Below are 16,233 nucleotides of genomic sequence, written 5' to 3' on the forward strand. Positions count from 1 at the left end.
TGGTGGAATCAAACGCAGGACTCAGAACGATATTCCAAATACTTGTATTACTGCCCAAACATAGGCAAAAGGACAACTTTGCCCGAAGGCGAAAAAGACGCACGAAGGCGAAAAGTAACAGCGCACAAACAGGTGCGACAAATGTAACTGCGCACAAACAGGTGCGAAAATACTCCAGCGCAGTGGAGAGAAGCTCAACCGAGCAATACACACAACTGACGGAAAATAATTACACACAACACTAGACAAACACAACGAGAAACTTATAGGACACTAATCACGCCAAAACAGAAACAGGTGTGGAAACAAACAGACAAAAGCAAACGAACATGAAACATACATCGGTGGCAGCTAGAATTCCGGAGACGACGAACGCCGAAACCTGCCCGAACAAGGGAGAGAGGCAGCCTCGGCCGAAACCGTGACAGTACCCCCCCCTTGACGCGCGGCTCCAGACGTGCGCCGACTCCGGCCTCGGGGACGACCAGGAGGACGCGGAGCAGGGCGCGTCGGATGCCCCCGATGGAATTCCGTCAGGAGCGACGGGTCCAAAATGTCTCTCCTCGGCACCCAGCACCGCTCCTCCGGACCGTACCCCTCCCACTCCACTAGATACTGGAGACCCCCCATCCGACGTCTCGAATCCAAAATGGACCTCACGGAGTACGCCGGTACCCCCTCGATGTCCAATGGGGGCGGAGGAGTCTCCAAGATCTCATTTTCTTGGAGTGGGCCCGCTACCACCGGCCTGAGAAGGGACACATGGAACGAGGGGTTAATACACTTATACTCCACAGGTAGCTGTTATCTATAACATACCTCGTTCAACCTTCTCAGGACTTTAAACGGCCCCACAAACCGCCGACCCAGTTTCCGACAGGGCAGGCGGAGGGGCAGGTTTCTGGTAGAGAGCCAGACTCGATCACCAGGTGCGTACACCGGTCCCTCACTGCGGTGGAGATCAGCTCTCGCCTTCTGACGTCGGAGGGCCCGCTGCAGGTGGACGTGTGCAGCGTTCCACGTCTCCTCCGAGCGCCGCGCCCACTCATCCACCGCAGGAGCCTCGATCTGGCTCTGCTGCCAGGGTGCCAGAACCGGCTGGTAACCCAACACACATTGAAATGGAGTTAGGTTAGTGGAGGAATGGCGTAGGGAATTCTGGGCCATCTCGGCCCAGGGAACGTACCTTGACCACTCCTCCGGCCGGTCCTGGAAGTATGTTCTGAGAAACCTACCCACATCCTGGTTTACGCGTTCCACCTGCCCATTACTCTCCGGGTGGTAACCCGAGGTGAGACTCACCGAGACCCCCAACCGCTCCATAAACGCTCTCCAGACTCTGGAGGTGAATTGGGGACCCCGATCAGCCACAATGTCCTCGGGTACCCCGTAGTGCCGGAACACATGGGTAAACAGTGCCTCGGCAGTTTGTAGGGCAGTAGGAAGACCCGGCATGGGGAGCAAACGACAGGCCTTAGAGAACCGGTCCACAACGACCAGGATGGTAGTATTCCCTTGGGAGAGGGGAAGGTCTGTTATAAAGTCCACAGAGAGGTGGGACCATGGTCGTTGTGGAACGGGCAGGGGTAGAAACTTACCCCTAGGTAGATGTCTAGGCGCCTTACACTGGGCGCACACCGAGCAGGAGGAAACATAAACCCTCACATCCCTTGCCAACGTGGGCCACCAGTACTTGGCACTAAGACAGTGCACTGTCCGGCCGATACCCGGATGTCCAGAGGAGGGTGACGTGTGAGCCCAATAGATCAACCGATCCCGAACCTCGAGCGGAACGTACTTCCGACCCTCCGGGCACTGTGGTGGACTAGGGTCGGTGCGTAACGCCCGCTCGAGTTCAGCATCGACCTCCCACACTACCGGTGCCACCAGACACGACTCAGGCAGTATGGGAGTGGGCTCCACGGACCTCTCCTCCGTGTCATACCGCCGAGACAGCGCATCTGCCTTGCCATTCTGTGACCCAGGGATGTACGTGATCTTAAAAGTAAACCTGGTCAAGAACATACTCCATCTTGCCTGGCGAGGGTTCAGCCTCCTCGCCGCCCGGATGTACTCCAGGTTACGGTGGTCCGTCAAAATGAGGAAAGGGTGTTGAGCCCCCTCAAGCCAGTGCCTCCACACCTTTAGAGCCTGTACCACGGCTAACAGCTCCCTGTCCCCTACGTCATAGTTCCGCTCCGCCGGACTGAGCTTCCTAGAATAAAAAGCACAGGGGCGGAGTTTAGGTGGCGCGCCAGACCGTTGTGAAAGCACGGCTCCTAAACCGGCCTCCGACGCGTCCACCTCTACCTGGAACGGCAAAGAGGGATCCGGATGCGCCAGCACCGGGGCCGAGGTAAACAGGTCCTTCAGCCTCCCAAACGCCCTGTCCGCCTCGGCCGACCACTGCAGACGCACCGGACCCCCCTTCAACAGAGACGTGATGGGAGCTGCCACCTGTCCAAAACCCCGGATAAACCTCCTGTAGTAATTTGCAAACCCCAAAAACTGCTGCACCTCCTTCACAGTGGTTGGTGTTTGCCAATTACGCACGGCCGACACCCGGTCTACCTCCATCTTCACCCCTGACGCAGACAACTGATAACCCAAAAAGGAGACCGACTCCTGGAAAAACAGACACTTCTCTGCCTTCACATACAGGTCGTGCTCCACCAGCCTCCGCAACACTCTACGCACCAGGGCCACATGCTCGACACGGGTAGGAGAGTACACGAGAATGTCATCAATGTACACCACCACCCCCTGCCCCTGCATGTCCCTGAAGATCTCATCCACGAATGATTGGAAAACTGACGGAGCGTTCATCAACCCGTATGGCATGACCAGATACTCGTAATGGCCCGAGGTGGTACTAAAGGCTGTTTTCCATTCATCACCCTCCCTGATGCGCACCAAGTTGTACGCGCTCCTGAGATCTAATTTCGTGAAGAAACGCGCCCCATGCAACGACTCAGTCATGGTCGCAATCAGCGGGAGTGGATAACTATACTTCACCGTAATCTGATTGAGACCACGGTAATCGATGCACGGGCGCAAACCACCATCCTTTTTCTTCACAAAAAAGAAACTCGAGGACGCAGGGGAAGTGGAAGGCCGTATGTATCCTTGTCTCAGAGATTCGTCTATGTAAATCTCCATAGCTTTCTTCTCCTCCTGAGACAGAGGATACACATGGCTCCGTGGGAGCGCAGCTCCTGCCTGGAGGTCTATCGCACAATCTCCCTGCCTATGGGGTGGCAACCGCGTCGCCCTCGCCTTACTAAACGCAATAGCCAAATCCCCATACTCAGGTGGAACGTGCAATGCGGAAACCTGGTTTGGACTCTCCACCGAGGTAGCCCCTACGGAAACGCCCAAACATCTACCCACACACTGAGCAGACCACTCCATCAGAGCCCTCTCCTGCCACGAAATAGCTGGGTTATGGGTACTCAACCAGGGCATGCCCAGCACCACCGGATACGCAGGAGAGTCAATCAGGAATAGCTGAATCAACTCCTGATGACCCCCCTGCGCACACATCCTAAGTGGCGCCGTGACCTCCCTGATTAAGCCCGTACCCAACGGACGACTATCTAGGGCGTGAACGGGGAAAGGAACATCAACAGGGATAAGGGGAATCCCTAACGCTAAACAAAACTTTTTATCAATAAAATTCCCAGCCGCGCCTGAATCTACCAGCGCCTTATGCTGGGAATGAGGTGCTACCTGTGGAAAACGTACAGGCATACAAAAATGGGCAACAGTGAGCTCTGGGTGAGTGGGGCGCCTACTCACCTGGAGGGAATCCCCAGTGCGGGACCTGTCGTCATCTCCCCTAGGAGGCCATCCCCAGCACCTAGCCGCGGTGTGTCCTCCCCGACCACAGTTGGTGCAGTGGATGGACCCCCTAGCCTGCCGACTCCTCCTCTCTCTAGCGCCAGCGCCCCCGAGCTCCATAGGACACGGCTCGGAGGCGCTGGAGGGTGAAATGGACGGACCCTCCGCAGGACGTCCGCGGGTAGCCAGTAGGTTATCCAGCCTGATGGACATGTCGACCAGCTGGTCGAAAGAGAGGCTGGTGTCCCTACAAGCCAGCTCCCGACGGACGTCCTCTCGTAGGCTACATCTGTATAGATCGATGAGGGCCCGATCATTCCACCCTGCATCTGCCGCTAGAGTACGGAATTCGAGAGCGAATTCCTGGGCACTTCTCCTCCCCTGCCGGAGGAAGACCAGACGCTCCCCCGCCGCTTTCCCCTCCGGGGGATGGTCAAACACCGCCCTGAAGCGGCGGGAGAACTCGTTGTAGGTAATCGTCGTGGCGTCGATCTTCCTCCACTCCGCGTTGGCCCACTCCAACGCTTTTCCGGCCAGGCAGGAGATCAGGGCGGACACGCTCTCATGCCCTGAAGGTGCAGGGTGCACTGTGGCCAGGTATAGCTCCACCTGGAGTAGGAATCCCTGACACCCAGCCGCGGTTCCGTCGTAGGCCCTCGGGAGAGATAGTCGGACTCCTCGAGGTTCCGGCGCTGGAATGGGCGGGCTGGCCAATGGTGCTGGCAGGGAGGGAGGCGGTGGAGGCGTACCCCAGCCTCGGAGGGTGGAAATCACCTCCTGCAGGGCGGTCCCCATCTGCAGGATCTGATCTTGTTGGTCCCGAACCTGGGCCTCCAGTCTCGTCTGGGCTGCTTCGGCTCCTGCTGATTCCATGAAAGGTGTGTAATTCTGTCAGGGCGTGCTGTAGGTGCAATGGTGGAATCAAACGCAGGACTCAGAACGATATTCCAAATACTTGTATTACTGCCCAAACATAGGCAAAAGAACAACTTTGCCCGAAGGCGAAAAAGACGCACGAAGGCGAAAAGTAACAGCGCACAAACAGGTGCGACAAATGTAACTGCGCACAAACAGGTGCGAAAATACTCCAGCGCAGTGGAGAGAAGCTCAACCGAGCAATACACACAACTGACGGAAAATAATTACACACAACACTAGACAAACACAACGAGAAACTTATAGGACACTAATCACGCCAAAACAGAAACAGGTGTGGAAACAAACAGACAAAAGCAAACGAACATGAAACATACATCTGTGGCAGCTAGAATTCCGGAGACGACGAACGCCGAAACCTGCCCGAACAAGGGAGAGAGGCAGCCTCGGCCGAAACCGTGACAGTATTTCAAGGCCTACCTTTAAACTCAGTGCCTCTTTGCTTGACATCATGGGAAAATCAAAAGAAATCAGCCAAGACCTCAGAAAAAAAAATGGTAGACCTCCACAAGTCTGGTTTATCCTTGGGAGCAATTTCCAAATGCCTGAAGATACCACGTTCATCTGTACAAACAATAGTACGCAAGTATAAACACCATGGGACCACGCAGCCATCATACCGCTCAGGAAGGAGATGCGTTCTGTCTGCTAGAGATGAATGTACTTTGGTGCGAAAAGTGCAAATCAATCCCAGAACAACAGCAAAGGACCTTATGAAGATGCTGGAGGAAACAGGTACAAAAGTATGTATATCCACAGTAAAACGAGTCCTATATCGACATAACCTGAAAGGCCGCATTGCAAGGAAGAAGCCACTGCTCCAAAACCGGCATAAAAAAGCCAGACTACGGTTTGCAACTGCACATGGGGACAAAGATCATACTTTTTGTAGAAATGTCCTCTTGTCTGATGAAACAAAAATATAACTGTTTGGCCATAATGACCATCGTTATGTTTGGAGGAAAAAGTGGGTTGCTTGCAAGCCGAAGAACACCATCCCAACCGTGAAGCACGGGGGTGGCAGCATCATGCTGTGGGGGTGCTTTGCTGCAGGAGGGACTGGTGCACTTCACAAAATAGATAGCATCATGAGGAAGGAATATTATGTGGATATATTGAAGCAACATCTCAAGACATCAGTCAGGAAGTTAAAGCTTGGTCGCAAATGGGTCTTCCAAATGGACAATGACCCCAAGCATACTTCCAAAGTTGTGGCAAAATGGCTTAAGGACAACATAGTTAAGGTATTGGAGTGGCCATCACAAAGCCTTCTATAGAACATTTGTGGGAAGAACTGAAAAAGCGTGTGCGAGCAAGGAGGCCTACAAACCTGACTCAGTTACACCAGCTCTGTCAGGAGGAATGGGCCAAAATTCACCCAACTTATTGTGGGAAGCTTGTGAAAGGCTACCCGAAACGTTTGACCCAAGTTATACAATTTAAAGGCAATGCTACCAAATACTAATTGAGTGTATGTAAACTTCTGACCCACTGGGAATGTGATGAAATAAATAAAAGCTGAAATAAATCATTCTCTCTACTATTATTCTGACATTTCACATTCTTAAAATAAAGTGGTGATCCTAACTGACCTAAGACAGCGAATTTTTACTAGGATTAAATGTCAGGAATTGTGAAAAACTGAGTTTAAATGTATTTGGCTAAGGTGTATGTAAACTTCCGACTTCCGACATTACAACTGGCATTACTGGAACCATGTCGTCCAAAAAGTTATACTTTTGAATCATCTGTCCATAGAACGTTCTTCCAAGAGTCTTGATGATCATCCAGGTGCTTTTTGGCAAACTTGAGTCAACTTTTTGGACGAGATGGGTCCCATTATGCCTGGCAAAAACCAAACACTGCATTCCACAGTAAGAACATCATACCAAAGGTCAAGCATGGTGGTGGTGGTGTGATGGTTTGGGGATGCTTTGCTGCCTCAGGACCTGGACGACTTGCCTTAATAGAAGGAACCATGAATTCTGCTCTGTATCAGATAATTCTACAGGAGAATGTCAGACCATCTGTCTGTGAGCTGAAGCTGAAGCGCAGCTGGGTCATGCAACAAATTGGAAGTTTTGGAATGGCCTAGTCAAAGTCCAGACCTAATCCCAATTGAGATGTTGTGGCAGGACTTGAAACGAGTAGTTCATGCTTGTAAACCCACACGTCACTGAGTTAAAGCAGTTCTGCATGGAAGAGTGGGCCAAAATTCCTCCACAGCGACGTGAGAGACTGATCAACAACTACAGGAAGCATTTGGTTGGAGTCATTGCAGCTAAAGGTCACACAACCAGTTATTGAGTGTAAGGGGGCAATTACTTTTTTACACAGGGGAATTTGGTGTTGCATAACTTTGTTTATGAAATAAATGAAATAAATATGTAATTGTTGTGTTATTTGTTCACTTATGTTCCCTTTATCTAATATTAGGTTTTGGTTGAAGATCTGATAACATTCAGTATCACAAATATGCAAAAGTAGAGAAAATTAGAAAGGGGGCAAATACTTTTTCATAGCACTGTATATATATACACTGCTCAAAAAAATAAAGGGAACACTTAAACAACACAATGTAACTCCAAGTCAATCACACTTCTGTGAAATAAAACTGTCCACTTAGGAAGCAACACTGATTGACAATACATTTCACATGCTGTTGCATGACCGGTTTGGCGGTGGGTCAGTCATGGTGTGGGGTGGCATTTCTTTGGGGGGCCGCACAGCCCTCCATGTGCTCGCCAGAGGTAGCCTGACTGCCATTAGGTACTGAGATGAGATCCTCAGACCCCTTGTGAGACCATATGCTGGTGTGGTTGGCCCTGGGTTCCTCCTAATGCAAGACAATGCTAGACCTCATGTGGCTGGAGTGTGTCAGCAGTTCCTGCAAGAGGAAGGCATTGATGCTATGGACTGGCCCGCCCGTTCCCCAGACCTGAATCCAATTGAGCACATCTGGGACATCATGTCTCGCTCCATCCACCAACGCCACGTTGCACCACAGACTGTCCAGGAGTTGGCGGATGCTTTAGTCCAGGTCTGGGAGGAGATCCCTCAGGAGACCATCCGCCACCTCATCAGGAGCATGCCCAGGTGTTGTAGGGAGGTCATACAGGCACGTGGAGGCCACACACACTACTGAGCCTCATTTTGACTTGTTTTAAGGACATTACATCAAAGTTGGATCAGCCTGTAGTGTGGTTTTCCACTTGAATTTTGAGGGTGACTCCAAATCCAGACCTCCATGGGTTGATACATTTGATTTCCATTGATCATTTTTGTGTGATTTTGTTGTCAGCACATTCAACTATGTAAAGAAAAAAGTATTTAATAAGATTATTTCATCATTCAGATCTAGGATGTGTTATTTTAGTGTTCCCTTAATTTTTTTGAGCAGTGTATATATATATATATATATATATATATATATATATATATATATATATATATATATATATATATATATACATATATAGTGCATTCGGAAAGTATTCAGACCCCTTGACTTTTTCCACATTTTGTTATGTTACGTCATTCTAAAATGTATTAAGTTGTTTTCTTCCCTCATCAATCGTCACAAAATACCCCATAATGACAAAGAAAAAATTGGTTATTAGAAAATTTTGCAAAAAAGAAGAAAAAAGAAAACATGTTAATATAACATTTACATAAGTATTCAGACCCTTTACTCAGAACTTTGTTGAAGCACCTTTGGCAGCGATTACAGCCTTGAGTCTTACATTTAACATTTACATTTAAGTCATTTAGCAGACGCTCTTATCCAGAGCGACTTACAAATTGGTGCATTCACCCTATAGCCAGTGGGTTAACCACTTTACAATATATATATATATATATATATATATATATTATTATTTTTTTTTTTTGGGGGGGGCGGGGGGTAGAAGGATTACTTCATCCTATCCCAGGTATTCCTTAAAGAGGTGGGGTTTCAAATGTCTCCGGAAGGTGGTGAGTGACTCCGCTGTCCTGGCGTCGTGAGGGAGCTTGTTCCACCATTGGGGTGCCAGAGCAGCGAACAGTTTTGACTGGGCTGAGCGGGAACTATGCTTCCGCAGAGGAAGGGGAGCCAGCAGGCCAGAGGTGGATGAACGCAATGCCCTCGTTTGGGTGTAGGGACTGATCAGAGCCTGAAGGTACGGAGGTGCCGTTCCCCTCACTGCTCCATAGGCAAGCACCATGGTCTTGTAACGGATGCGAGCTTCAACTGGAAGCCAGTGGAGTGTGCGGAGGAGGGGGGTGACGTGAGAGAACTTGGGAAGGTTGAACACCAGACGGACTGCGGCATTCTGGATGAGTTGTAGGGGTTTAATGGCACAGGCAGGGAGCCCAGCCAACAGCGAGTTGCAGTAATCCAGACGGGAGATGACAAGTGCCTGGATTAGGACCTGTGCCGCTTCCTGTGTAAGGCAGGGTCGTACTCTCCGAATGTTGTAGAGCATGAACCTGCAGGATCGGGTCACCGCCTTGATGTTAGCGGAGAACGACAGGGTGTTGTCCAGGGTCACGCCAAGGCTCTTCGCACTCTGGGAGGAGGACACAACGGAGTTGTCAACCGTGATGGCGAGATCATGGAACGGGCAGTCCTTCCCCGAGAGGAAGAGCAGCTCCGTCTTGCCAGGGTTCAGCTTGAGGTGGTGATCCGTCATCCATACTGATATGTCGGCCAGACATGCAGAGATGCGATTCTCCACCTGGTTATCAGAAGGGGGAAAGGAGAAGATTAGTTGTGTATCGTCAGCGTAGCAATGATAGGAGAGGCCATGTGAGGATATGACAGAGCCAAGTGACTTGGTGTATAGGGAGAAAAGGAGAGGGCCTAGAACTGAGCCCTGGGGGACACCAGTGGTGAGAGCACGTGGTGCGGAGACAGCTTCTCGCCACGCCACTTGGTAGGAGCGACCGGTCAGGTAGGACGCAATCCAGGAGTGAGCCGCGCCGGAGATGCCCAGCTCGGAGAGGGTGGAGAGGAGGATCTGATGGTTCACAGTATCAAAGGCAGCAGACAGGTCTAGAAGGACAAGAGCAGAGGAGAGAGAGTTAGCTTTAGCAGTGCGGAGAGCCTCCGTGACACAGAGAAGAGCAGTCTCAGTTGAATGACCAGTCCTGAAACCTGACTGGTTTGGATCAAGAAGGTCATTCTGAGAGAGATAGCAAGAGAGTTGGCTAAAGACGGCACGCTCAATAGTTTTGGAAAGAAAAGAAAGAAGGGATACTGGTCTGTAGTTGTTGACATCAGTGGGATCGAGTGTTGGTTTTTTGAGAAGGGGAGCAACTCTCGCTCTCTTGAAGACGGAAGGGACATGGCCAGCGGTCAAGGATGAGTTGATCAGCGAGGTGAGGTAGGGGAGAAGGTCACCGGAGATGGTCTGGAGAAGAGAGGAGGGGATGGGGTCAAGCGGGCAGGTTGTTGTGCAGCCTGCAGTCACTAGTCGCAAGATTTTATCTGGAGAGAGAGGGGAGAAAGAAGTCAAAGCATAGGGTAGGGCAGTGTGAGCAGGACCAGCAGTGTCATTAGACTTAACAAACGAGGATCGGATGTCGTCAACCTTCTTTTCAAAGTGGTTGTCGAAGTCATCCACAGAGAGGGAGGAGGGGGGGGGGGGGAGGATTCAGCAGTGAGGAGAATGTGGCAAAGAGCTTCCTAGGGTTAAAGGCAGATGCTTGGAATTTAGAGTGGTAGAAAGTGGCCTTAGCAGCAGAAACAGATGAAGAAAATGTAGAGAGGAGGGAGTGAAATGAGGCCAGGTCGGCAGGGAGTTTAGTTTTCTTCCATTTCCGCTCCGCTGCCCGGAGCTCTGTTCTGTGAGCTCGCAATGAGTCATCAAGCCACGGAGCTGGAGGGGAGGACCGAGCCGGCCAGGAGGATAGGGGACACAGGGAGTCAAAGGATGCAGAAAGGGAGGAGAGGAGGGTTGAGGAGGCAGAATCAGGAGATTGGAGGGAGAAGGATTGAGCAGAGGGAAGAGATGATAGGATGGAAGAGGAGAGAGTAGTGGGAGAGAGAGAGCGAAGGTTGCGGCGGCGCGTTACCATCTGTGTAGGGGCAGAGTGAGTAGTGTTGGAGGAGAGCGAGAGAGAAAAGGATACAAAGTAGTGGTCGGAGACATGGAGGGGAGTTGCAGTGAGATTAGTAGAAGAGCAACATCTAGTAAAGATGAGGTCAAGCGTATTGCCTGCCTTGTGAGTAGGGGGGGACGGTGAGAGGGTGAGGTCAAAAGAGGAGAGGAGTGGAAAGAAGGAGGCAGAGAGAAATGAGTCAAATGTAGACGTAGGGAGGTTGAAATCCCCCAAAACTGTGAAGGGTGAGCCATCCTCAGGAAAGGAACTTATCAAGGCGTCAAGCTCATTGATGAACTCTCCAAGGGAAGCTAGAGGGCGATAGATGACAAGGATATTAAGCTTAAATGGGCTAGTGACTGTGACAGCGTGGAATTCAATAGAGGAGATAGACAGATGGGTTAGGGGAAAAATTGAGAATGACCACTTGGGAGAGATTAGGATTCCTGTGCCACCACCCCTCTGACCAGATGCTCTCGGGGTATGCGAGAACACATGGTCAGACGAGGAGAGAGCAGTAGGAGTAGCAGTGTTTTCAGTGGTAATCCATGTTTCCATCAGCGCCAGGAAGTCGAGGGACTGGAGGGTAGCATAGGCTGGGATGAAGTCAGCCTTGTTGGCGGCAGAACGGCAGTTCCAGAGGCTGCCTGAGACCTGGAACTCCAGGTGTGTGGTGCGTGCAGGGACCACCAGGTTAGAGAGGCAGCAGCCACGCGGTGTGAGGCGTTTGTGTAGCCTGTGCGGAGAGGAGAGAACAGGGATAGGCAGAGGCATAGTTGACAGACTGCAGCAGATGGCTACAATAATGCAGAGCAAAGTCTTCTTGGGTATGACACTACAATTTGGCACACCTGTATTTGGGGAGGTTCTCCCATTCTTCTCTGCAGATCCTCCCAAGCTCTGTCAGGTTGGATGGGAAGTGTTGCTGCACAGCTATTTTCAGGTCTCTCCAGAGATGTTCGATCGGGTTCAAGTCCGGACTCTGGCTGGGCCAGTCAAGGACATTCAGAGACTTGTCCCGAAGCCACTCCTGCGTTGTCTTGGCAGTGTGCTTAGGGTCGTTGTCCTGTTGGAAGGTGAACCTTCGCCCCAGTCTGAGGTCCTGAGTGCTCTGGAGCAGGTTTTCAGCAAGGATCTCTCTGTACTTTGCTCCGTTCATCTTTCTCTCGATCCTGTCTCACAGTCCCTGCCGCTGAAAAACATCCCCACAGTATAATGCTGCCACCACCATTCTTCACCGTAGGGATGGTGCCAGGTTTCCTCCAGACGTGACGCTTGGCATTCAGGCCAAAGAGTTCAATCTTGGTTTCATCAGACCAGAGAATCTTGTTTCTCATGGTCTGAGAGTGCTTTAGGTGCCTTTTGGCAAACTCCAAGTGGGCTGTCATGTGCCTTTTACTGAGGAGTGGCTTCCGTCTGGCCACTCTACCATAAAGGCCTGATTGGTGGAGTGCTACAGAGATGGTTGTCCTTCTGGAAGGTTCTCCCATCTCCACAGAGGAACTGTAGTGCTCTGTCAGAGTGACCAACGGGTTCTTGGTCACCTCCCTGACCAAGGCCCTTCTCCCCCGATTGCTCAGTTTGGCAGGGCGGCCAGCTCTAGGAAGAGTCTTGGTGGTTCCAAACTTCTTCCATTTAAGAATGATGGAGGACACTGTGTTCTTGAGGACCTTCAATGCTGCAGTCCTTTTTTGGTACCCTTTCCCAGATCCGTGCCTCGACACAATCCTGTTTCGGAGCTCTATGGACAATTCCTTCGACCTCATGGCTTGGTTTTTGCTCTGACATGCACTCTCAACTGTGGGACCTAATATAGACTGGTGTGTGCCTTTCCAAATCATGTCCAATCAATTGAATTTACCACAGGTGTACTCCAATCAAGTTGTCAAAACATCTCAAGGATGATCAATGGAAACAGGATGCACCTGAGCACAATTTCGAGTCACAAAGAAATACTGTTTTCGCTTTGTCATTATGGGGCATTGTGTATAGATTGATAAGGGAAAACATGTATTTAATCCATTTTAGAATAAGACTGTAACATAACAAAATGTGGAAAAGATCAAGGGGTCTGAATACTTTCCGAATGCACTGTATACATGTACAGTACCAGTCAAAAGTTTGGACACACCTACTCATTCAAGGGATTTTCTTTATTTTTGCTATTTTCTACATTGTAGAATAATAGTGAAGACATCAAAACTATGAAATAACACATATGGAATCATGTAGTAACCAAAAAAGTGTTAAACAAATCAATATATGTTTTATTATTTTAGATTCTTCAAAGTAGCCACCCTTTGCCTTGTTGACAGCTTTGCACACTCTTGGCATTCTCTCAACCAGCTTCATGAGGAATGCTTTTCCAACAGTCTTGAAGGAGTTCCCACATATGCTGAGCACTTGTTTGCTGCTTTTCCTTCACTCAGCGGTCCAACTCATCCCAAACCATCTCAATTGTGTTGAGGTCGGGTGATTGTGGAGGCCAGGTCATCTGATGCAACACTCCATCACTCTCCTTCATGGTCAAATAGCCCTTACACAGCCTGGATGTGTGTTTTGGTTCATTGTCCTGTTGAAAAACAAATGATAGTCCCACTAAGCGCAAACCAGATGGGATGCCGTATCGCTGCAGAATGCTGTGGTAACCATGCTGGTTAAGTGTGCCTTGAATTCTCACCAGCAAAGCATCCTCACACCATTACACCATCACACCTCCTCCATGCTTCACGGTGGGAACCACACATGCGGAGATCATCTGTTCACCTACTCTGCGTCTCACAAAAACACGGCGGTTGGAACCAAAAATCTCAAATTTGGACTCATCAGACCAAAGGACAGATTCCCACTAGTCTAATGTCCATTGCTCGTGTTTCTTGGCCCAAGCAGGTCTCTTCTTCTTATTGGTGTCCTTAAGTAGTGGTTTCGTTGCAGCAATTCGACCATGAAGGCCTGATTCACACAGTTTCCTCTGAACAGTTGATGTTGAGATGTGTCTGTTACTTGAACTCAGTGAAGCATTTATTTGGGCTGGTAACTCTAATAACTCTGGGTATTCCTTTCCTGTGGCGGTCCTCATGAGAGCCAGTTTCATCATAGCGCTTGATGGTTTTTGCGATTGCACTTGAAGAAACTTTCAAAGTTCTTGAAATGTTCCGTATTGACTGACCTTCATGTCTTAAAGTAATGATGGACTGTCGTTTCTCTTTGCTTATTTGAGCTGTTCTTGCCATAATATGGACTTGGTCTTTTACCAAATAGGGCTATCTTCTGTATATCACCCCTACCTTGTCACAATACAACTAATTGGCTCAAATGCATTAAGAAGGAAAGAAATTCCACAAATTAATAGGCACATTTGTTAATTGAAATGCATTCCAGGTGACTACATCATGAATCTGGTTGAGAGAATGCCAAGAGTGTGCAAAGCTGTCATCAAGGCAAAGGGTGGCTACTTTGAAGAATCTCAAATTTGTTTAACACTTTTTTGACTACTACATGATTCCATATGTGTTATTTCATAGTTCTGATGTCTTCACTATTATTCTACAATGTATATACACTGGTACCATATATACAAAAGTATGTGTAAAGATCGTCTTGCCTCTGTTGCAACACTCACTACCGAGTTCCAAACTGCCTCTGGAAGCAAAGTCAGCACAAGAACTGTTCGTCGGGAGCTTCATGAAATAGATTTTCATGGCAGAGCAGCCGCACACAAGCCTAAGATCACCATGCGCAATGCCAAGCATTGGCTGGAGTGGTGTAAAGCTCACCGCCATTGGACTCTGGAGCAGTGGAAACGCGTTCTCTGGAGTGACAAATCACGCTTCACCATCTGGCAGTCCGACGGACGAATCTGGGTTTGAGAGGAGAGGAGAGGAGAGGAGAGGAGAGGAGAGGAGAGGAGAGGAGAGGCAGAATTTATGCTCTTATTTTTAATGGCCCATTTTACTAGGACTCTTTAAATATGCCCTTTTACCTCCAGCCTCTTTGTATTGCAATGTTTTATGGAGTTATATACTGCAATAAGTAATTCTTCTTCTGCAAACTTTTAATATCGCCTTCCAGCAATTTTGATCTTTACAAATGCTCAGATAAATTCTGATCGGTAATGTGTGACTAATATAATAATGTTACAATAAGAAAACAAAACAAGAACAGTACTTCTGCTATAAATGAACATTCAGTAGCCATAGAAACAAACAGGCAAACACATTTGTTTTGTGGAGTCAGTGTGTCACAATAGTTCGTTTCGGAACAGACAGCATGGACATCTGAGTTTTTTGGCCAAACAGATAGTTCTCATGGCCATGTTGTGCTGTGTGTGTGTGGGGGGGCTTCTCCTATTGATTACCTGGCTGGGAGAAAGATGGGAGGAAAGGTGGGGGGGTAGATAGACAGAGAGCAAGGGGGGGGGGGGGGGGGTTGGGGATAGATAGATAGACAGAGAGAAAGGGGAGTGGGGGTGAGAGCTGAGTGCGGTGAGGTTTGTTCTGGGATGACAGGCTGTCAGAAGATGGATAGAGAGGGAGAGAGAAGGATGAAAGACAGAGGGAGACAGGGACCAGAGCCGTGTGTGGTGGGTGAGAGCTGCTATAGCTCAGGGATGGCAGGCTATAGACAGCTGGACTGGTGGGTCTAATTTCCCCTCCCAGAGAGGCTGAAATTTCAGCCCCTGAAAATCGAGGCTAATAAATGATTTGGCTCTCAAAACAACCCCTCTGTGTGGTTTTCCCGCCCTTTCCTTGTTTTTCGTCTCCCCATTCCTCCATTGGTTACTTTTAATAGAAATCCATAACACTGCAGCTTTTGGCTAAACTGGTGCTGCTCATGGTATTATAGATAGGAAATGTGATTATGTAAAAAATATGTATCTCCAAACTCATTTCTAAAGGTTAGAAAATGAAAATCACTCCATCCACAAGGTTGATATTATGTATGAAATTCCCTCCACAGGTTATGATTATGTTGAATCAGCAGTAGGGTAACACAGCTGTTCTTAGTGCTGTGTGTCATTCACATGGTTGGTGTTATTTTCTGACTGCAGCCTTGTTTAATCTGATCCAGGGTCAGTCATGGAGCAGTGTTTTTGCAGGGAAGTGTTGGGAGGAAGTGAGAGGTGCTGACGGGACAGTAGTTAGGCTGAACCCCCTGGCTGGCTGGTTGGCTGCTATCTGAGTGAAGAACAACAGGATGGAGAGAGAGAGAGAGAGAGAGAGAGAGAGAGAGAGAGAGAGAGAGAGAGAGAGAGAGAGAAGGAGAGAGAAGAGAGAGAGAGAGAGAGAGAGAGAGAGAGAGAGAGAGAGAGAGAGAGAGAGAGAGAGAGAGAGAGAGAGAGAGGAGAGAGAGCAAGAGAGAGAGAGATAGAGA

The sequence above is a fragment of the Coregonus lavaretus genome (assembly GCF_964263955.1).
Source record: "Coregonus lavaretus genome assembly, chromosome: 18".
Classification (NCBI taxonomy): Eukaryota; Metazoa; Chordata; class Actinopteri; order Salmoniformes; family Salmonidae; genus Coregonus; species Coregonus lavaretus.